This window comes from Oryctolagus cuniculus, chromosome 1 (assembly GCF_051225735.1).
Source record: "Oryctolagus cuniculus isolate XC-2025 breed Fujian yellow rabbit chromosome 1, ASM5122573v1, whole genome shotgun sequence".
Taxonomy (NCBI): Eukaryota; Metazoa; Chordata; class Mammalia; order Lagomorpha; family Leporidae; genus Oryctolagus; species Oryctolagus cuniculus.
In genome coordinates this window covers 185,632,767-185,640,624 of record NC_142867.1, presented here as the reverse complement: position 1 = coordinate 185,640,624, position 7,858 = coordinate 185,632,767, and the positions used below count along the sequence as shown (strand labels likewise).

General features: G+C 37.7%; 1 pseudogene; it reads left to right on the top strand.

The window, feature by feature from the left end:
- Positions 1-985: 985 nt before the first annotated feature.
- Positions 986-7,858, top strand: part of LOC100339615 (sorting nexin-1 pseudogene) — a 118,495-nt pseudogene continuing 111,622 nt past the window's right edge.

Genomic DNA, 7,858 nt, shown 5'->3' with positions numbered 1-7,858 from the left:
TTCTTTATCTGTTTGCTTTAACCATTCACATGATGATGGACACCTTGACTGGTTCCATAGTTGGGCTGTTGTAAATAGTGCATCTATAAACATAGTGAAGCAAATATTTCTTTGATATGATGAGTTCATGTCTTTTGAGTATATACTCGGTAGCGGCATTGATGAATCACATCAAGTTCTATTTCTAGTTTTTTTTTTTTTACTTTTTTTAATATTTTATATTAATATAAAGAGAAGAGATTTCACATAGTTTATAGATACAATTCTAAGAATATAATCATAGTTCCCTTCTGTTCACTCTCCTTCCCTTTTTAATTTTTGAGATAGCATATTTTTAATTTGCATTATACTCAGAGACTTAATGCTCCACTAAATAAAGAATACAGTAAATAGAAAGTAAAACACCATAGTTCAGCATGAATATAAGCAATGGCTTTAAACAATAATCAAATGAAAGTATGTCAATTTTACTCATATACAGTAAATTTTAAAATCATCATATATCATGAAAACTATATAGCATATCATTCTTAACAATTCATTTCACAAAGATATAAAACAAGTATTCTATAGAGTACATATCCACCACTTTTGAATCTTGGAGAAGTTACTAAATCTCTCTAAGCTTTCATTTTCTCAACTGCAAAATGGGAATAATAGGGAGACTTCTCATTGTTTGTATGAGTATTTGATAAGATCACACTGTGAAGCACCTTCTATAGTACAGAAACACCTGCTGAGCTTCTGAAATTGCAGGTTCCTTTGGAAGCTGAAGTAAGTAACAGCAGTAGAGTGGGAAACCATCTGAGCTATTATTTCCAGGTTATTTAACAAAACTTTCCACTCTCTGAGTTTTTTATAATGGATTTTAGAATTATGGACGATTTTTAACATAATTGGTTGTCTACAATCTAAGAGGCACTGTATCAAGCAGTTTTAACATTATTCCCCTTCATCCTTGCCACATACTTGTGATGCTTGTGTTATGGACTCTATTGTCGATGAGGAAACTGAGACTCAGGAAAGACTGAGCGGTACGAGGGGTGTGGAGGAAGGAAGGGATTACAGCCTTGGTCTGAACAAAGAAAGCCACGTGTTGTCTTTCTCACGTTTTATATGTCTGATTGGACATAATAGCACACAAGAGGTGTGTAAAACTTCTCTTTTGATAGAACATGTTATAGTTTTAACTACACTTACGATCAAACACACTCATTATCTCCATTCAAGTACTATTTTCAGTTCTTTACTCTGAGTTTGAATTGCTTGCATGTGGCTTTGATGAGTCAAACCTTGCCACCGAATGCCAGTCCCTTGCTCTTCCACCTCCAGCTACACTTTTCTCCATGGATTGATGTGGGATCGTTACGAGGCAATCAATACCAAAGATTGTTGGTAATTTTCCACTGCCTTGGCTTAAATAAACACCTAAGGTAAACGAGGGGCATGAGTAGGGGTCACACTCACACACAGATGAACTGTTGCACAGACACACAAACTCACAAAAACGCTTTGTCATGGTTCACTTGGAAAAATCCAAATGAAAACAGAGGAGGTAGATGAATAATAATGGAGAAAAGGAAACTAATTTGGAGATAATGAGTGCAAGACTGCCTCAATAAGGAAGAATAAGAGTGTGTCATTAGGTAGCAAGTTTAGCCTTTGGGCAAGATTATACTTCGAAGTCCCACTCCAGTTACCTGTTTTTAAGCATAAGTGAAGGGAAAGCATGACAAATACTAATTCTCCCTAAACTGTAGTAATATTCAGAGAAAATTAATTATTGCTTTCACAAGGAGACTCTTTACAATTGCCATTGTGAAAAGAATCCACCATGCTCACAAACTCAGTCATCAGATAGATCCCCGTTTCTTCCAATGGCAAAGAAACAGGGGAAATGCAAGTGTTTCCCCATATTTGCATCTCACTTCAACATCTGGAAGTCTCAGCAGCCTCTGAATGGAGCAGCAAGCCTCCATCTGAGATGACCTGTTTGCAGCTTGGGTCAGTTGGTGACAATGAGGCTCTTTGCCACTAGACCTAATAACAAAGCAGGAAAGCCTCCGTATGAGAAAGCCCTGAGCCTTGGACAATGCATACAAAAGCCTGTCTAAGGAGTACTTCCAAAGTCTCTCCTGCCTCACCCCACCAGCGTGTAAAGGTACGGGTTGGGTGGGAAGATAAAGATGAGCAAGGAAAAGGATCCATAATAAGCAGTTTATCTCGGAATGACTCAAACTCTCCCCTTCCCGTATATCAACTCTATTACAACTGATTACCTTTTCTAATCCCAGCCCAATTTGGGCATAATTGTTGGCTTTAAAAAAGGTAAGCAGGAGATATTCTTTTCACAGTTGCCTGCTTTTCTCAAGAGTCTAGCTTCCTTAAATCCCTTTTAACAAGGGTTACTTGCATGTAAATCAGCTTCCTTTTTTGATGACAAAACAACAAGCATTCCTTGTCATCTGAGGAAGCGAAGATTACTTTAAAAACCATGTACCTTAACAGGTGTGTTTCTCCTGTCTGCCCATGAAATTGTCAGCTGTCCCTCAGATCTAAGACATGTGGAAGTATTACCTCCAGGAAGTGTAAGAATGTTTTTGCCTTTCCCTCACGCTGTTTCCCACAGAAAAAGCCAGGTTTGAGAGTAAGAGTTTGTCAACTGCCCTGGAAATGCTGATTCAGCCACCACAGAGAGACAAATTGGGATCCTCTAAGGAAGACTGCACTGTATGAATGCATTTGCTAGCCGCAAATCATTTCAATAAAATATTTTTAAATGTTTTTCATTCAAGTTTCAAGTCAACAGCAGACCCCTTTAAGTTATAAAAAGACATATGGTTGATTTTCATAAGCATTAGTTGCCTATGAGATAGGAATTTCTATATGTATATTCTAGACTTGGCAATCTGGTAAACATAACACACACACACACACACACACTCACACACGTCCAGGCTGACCCCACTGGACATCCATCCCCTATTAGCTCTCCAAGTGATTCAGCAAACCTTAAGTAACTAGACTGACTCTTACCTGTATTCCCTAATGACATAGCCCCCTGGATGTGCTGGGTATGTCCGCCTTCCCCAAAGTAGAACTTCCAAATATTAAATCAATCTTCCCTTAGTTCCACTCCCCCAAAGATTGTAAGCGCCTCATATTTTTTGTCAAAGTTATAGTTCTTGAACTTCCATCTGCCATCTTAGTATCTCTCTGTCTCTGGATATTAGGTCCCATATTTTCAATTCTACCTTGGTATAAGACAAACACCGAAGACAAAGCCTTCTAAAAACCAAGCCCTCATATCTCCCATGAAAGCCCACTCTTCCACCTGTATTTCCTACTTTGTCACTATAAAAAAGGAGCTAACTATTACTTTTACATGTCTTATTCATAAAAGTAGCCATTTGAGAACACTAGAAAATTAAAGTAAAACTCCAGTAGTCTCTTGGATTAGAAAGAATTTATGCTTGCAGCTACTCAGACCCAGGTTATAATTTCAACTCACTCATAAGATAAATATGTGGGATAATTTATGAAAACTCTTTTTGGGCCAGCGCTGTGGCATAGTAGGTAAAGTTGCCACCTGCAGTGCCAGAATCCCATATAGGCACCGGTTGGAGACTCGGCTACCCCATTTCTGATCCAGCTCTCCACTATGGCCTGGGAAAGCAGTAGAAGATGGCCCAAGACCTTGGGTCCCTGCACCCTTGTGAGAGGCCCAGAAGAAGCTCCTGGCTCCTGGCTTCCAATTGGTGTGTCTTCCAATCCAATCAGCACAGCTCCAGCCGTTCCAGCCATCTGGGGAATGAACCAGCAAATGAAAGACCTCTCTCTTTCTCTCTCTCTCTCTGCCTCTCTGTAACTCTGCCTTTCAAATAAATAAATAAATCTTTAAAAAAGAGAAGAGAGGAGAGGAGAAGAGAGGAGAGGAGAGGAGAGGAGAGGAGAGGAGAGGAGAGGAGAGGAGAGGAGAGGAGAGGAGAGGAGAGGAGAGGAGAGGAGAGGAGAGGAGAGGAGCTTTGTATCACCGTTTCGTCAGCTCTGAAATGAGGGTAAACCTATTCAAACTTATACATAAATGGACTGAGTACTCATAGACTCAAAACAAACTTATTTTTTTCTCTAAGCAGAAACAAATCTGAGGTTAAGACAAGTTGGTTAATTACTATATTCTTCTTAGAGTGAAAAGTCAGGACCCAAGATGCATAGGCAAAATAAACAGAAAACCCACATATCCATAGTCAAGGGAAGGAAGGAAAGACGGTTTGTGGAGAGTGTTCTATCACAGCAGAAAGGGATTTTGCCTCTTTTCATTCAAGATTACATCTAAAGAGAATATAACCAGGCTGGAATCCTACCTCTTAACTAACAGTTTGAATGACAAAGTAGTAATGTCAGAGTTCCACTATATCCTGTTACATTAAATAAACAGTTGCAAATGTGGTGAGTCATGCTTTATTCATCCTAAATACAAGCATTCTTTTATTCAAGGACAAAAAAATAGGAAACACTGCTGCTGCAGTAATTAGCGTTCTTCACCTTAGATATATTATTCTATAATTCTCTGTTCAATCACTAATAACATCCCTATATAATTGCTCTAAATGTACTGCTTATTTTTAAAATTCCAAATGTTTTGTTTTACTGCCAGCATCTGCCCTCCCGGACTACTAAAAAAACATTTAACTTAAATACTCTCAGTGGGAATAAACTTCCTACGAATATAAAGTACTACATTTTACAGCTCACAAAATTTACAAAGTAGGCAGAGATAACAACTGAGAGCCCCCCAAAACAAAGAAATTAGTATACAATGTTTAGTCTTTACAAGAGCAAAATGATGGCAAAAAAACTGAAATGACTAACTTAACATGTGTTGAGATTTATGTTGTATATCATAAGACACATATGGATCCAATAATCACTTTATAAACATGAGGATCAAGTTCAAATGCAATGTTAAAAGCCAGGTCTACTCTCCCTGGGGCCTAAGTCACTCCCTTGTAGCTAGCTGGACACTTAAAGAAATCATATTCAAGTCCCATAAACACCTAAATACTCTGAAGTATTATGATAAATCAGGCTGGCTATTTAGGCTGAGAGGAAAGAAAAGCAGCATTTGTCAAATGTCATCTACGTGACGTATGCTTTTATTTACTTATCTCATTAGTCCTGGGGATGCCCCTGCTGTGAGAGGGTTATTAATCCCAACTTGAAAAGTGGAAAAACCAAGTTTTAATTAGGGCAAGTAAGTTACCCAAGGTTGCACAGAGATGGTAGTAAAGCTGAAACTCAAACTCATTTTTGCATGGCCCAAGTAAAAATGATTTCAACACATTAAAAATTTAATTATCCTTTTCACATTTAGTTTTGTTTTTTATCTCAACCTGCTGTGACTCATCCAAACATCACTTCCATTCAATGTTCACTGAAAAATCATAATAAGACATTTATACTTAGTATCTACCAAAAATTAAATTCATAGTACTTTATGTCATTAGAAACTGCCCCATGTTACAAGGTGTTATCACACACATTACACCACATTTTTTACCTTACTTCAGAAATAACAGGCTAAGGAATACTATGTTCCTCCTAAAATAACAGAAAAATTAAGTCCTAAGAAAGAAATGGAATGTTGATAGTCTTAGAAGCATGGGTTTTATCTTCCCAATGACCTTGCAAGTTGTAATCAGTAATCTATTTCATAGATGAGGAACCAAAGCTGAGAGTGACTAACTGATTGATAGTGTCAGCTCATTTGTCTTTCTTCAGAACCTTTCTCTTAAGCCGCGTTACCTTGCCTCTAAGCTATGTTCAATGCAAAGGAGATCCACAAAAGAAAAATTAATAGTATCTTGAAAATATTTTGATTCTTTTAGGCTAACTACAGAGGATACCTCCACTCTCAAAACTTCTCTGATTTCCCCCTTTACCTCTCCTATCCTGAAGATTGTGTTCCATACACTCACCACATGTGGCAGGGTGTAGGAAAATGAGCACCTTATCATTCCCAACCACAGAGAACTTACAGTCTAGGAAGCAGGGAAAATATTACTGGAGTCACACTTGTATCTTAGAGAGAACATGAAATAAATGGTGAGTGGATTAGATTATTAAATGCAAGGCAAAATATAAACTAGAAAAATATGACAGATCTTGAAGAGAGAGATATATAAACATGAAAAATGGAACAGAATACAGAGAAAAAATACTATAAATTTGATGGCTATCTTTTCATCTTTCAGGTCATGTACCTATTTTTATTTTTTTTCCTTTTTTTATTGAGTAAATATAAATTTCCAAAGTATAGTTTATGGATTACAATGGCTTCCCCCCACCCATAATTTCCCTCCCACTCGCACCCCTCCCATCTCCCGCTCCCTCTCCCATTCCATTCACATCAAGATTCATTTCAATTATCTTTATATACAGAAGATCGATTTAGTATATATTAAGTAAAGATTTCATCAGTTTGCACCCACACAGAAACACAAAGTGTAAAATACTAAAAAACTGTTTCAGTACTAGTTATAACATTACTTCATATTGGACAACACATTAAGGACAGATCCCACATGAGAAGTAAGTACACAGTGACTCCTGTTGTTGACTTAACAATTTGACACTCTTGTTTATGGCGTCAGTAATCTCCCCAGGCTCTAGTCATGAGTTGCCAAGGCTATGGAAGCCTTTTGAGTTCGCCAACTTCGATCTTATTCTCACAGGGTCATAGTCAAAGTGGAAGTTCTCTCCTCCCTTTAGAGAAAGGTACCTCCTTCTTTGATGGCCCCGTTCTTTCCACTGGGATCTCACTTGCAGAGATCTTTCATTTAAGTCTTCTTTTTTTTTTTTTTCCAGAGTGTCTTGGTTTTCCATGCCTAAAATACTCTCATGGGCTCTTCAGCCAACTCTGAATGCCTTAAGGGCTGATTCTGAGGCCAGCGTGCTGTTTAGGACATCTGACATTCTATGAGTCCGTTGTGTATCCGGCTTCCCATGTTGGATTGTTCTCTCCCTTTTTAATTCTATCAGTTAGTATTAGCAGACACTAATCTCGTTTGTGTGATCCCTTTGACTCTTAGACCTATCAGTGTGATCAATTGTGACCTGAAATTGATCACTTGGACTAGTGAGATGGCATTGGTACATGCCACCTTGATGGGATTGTACTGGAATCCCCTGGCATGTTTCTAACTCCACCATTTGGCACAAGTCCAGTTGAGCATGTCCCAAATTGTACATCTCCTCCCTCTCTTATTCCTTTTCCATAATCTTTGCCAAATTTTTATTTGGTGTTTTGTTTTCCCTGATGATTTTGAGATATTTTGATTCTTTAAAGACATTCACACTCTTCCTACTCACACTTTGAAAATAGCTTTTACTAGATGATCATTTGCTTTTGAATTTGGTCATATATTTGATGATTAGATTTTAATGTTTTCATTATATTCAATCTTTTTTCAACTTTTATTTAATATAAATTTCCAAAATACAACTTTTGAATTATAGCGGCTTTTCCCCCCATAACCTCCCTCCCATCTGCAACCATCCCATCTCCCACTCCCTCTCCCATCCCATTCTTCATCAAGATTCATTTTCAATTATCTTTATATAGAGAAGATCAACTTAGTATATACTAAGTAAAGATTTCAAAAGACTACACCCACACAGACACACAAAGTATAGAGTACTGTTTGAGTAGTAGTTTTACCATTAATTTACATAGTACAACACATTAAGGACAAAGGTCCTACATGGGGAGTGGGTGCACAGTGACTCCTGTTGTTGATTTAACAATTGACACTCTTATTTGTGACGTCAATAATCACCAGAGCTCTTGTCATGAGCT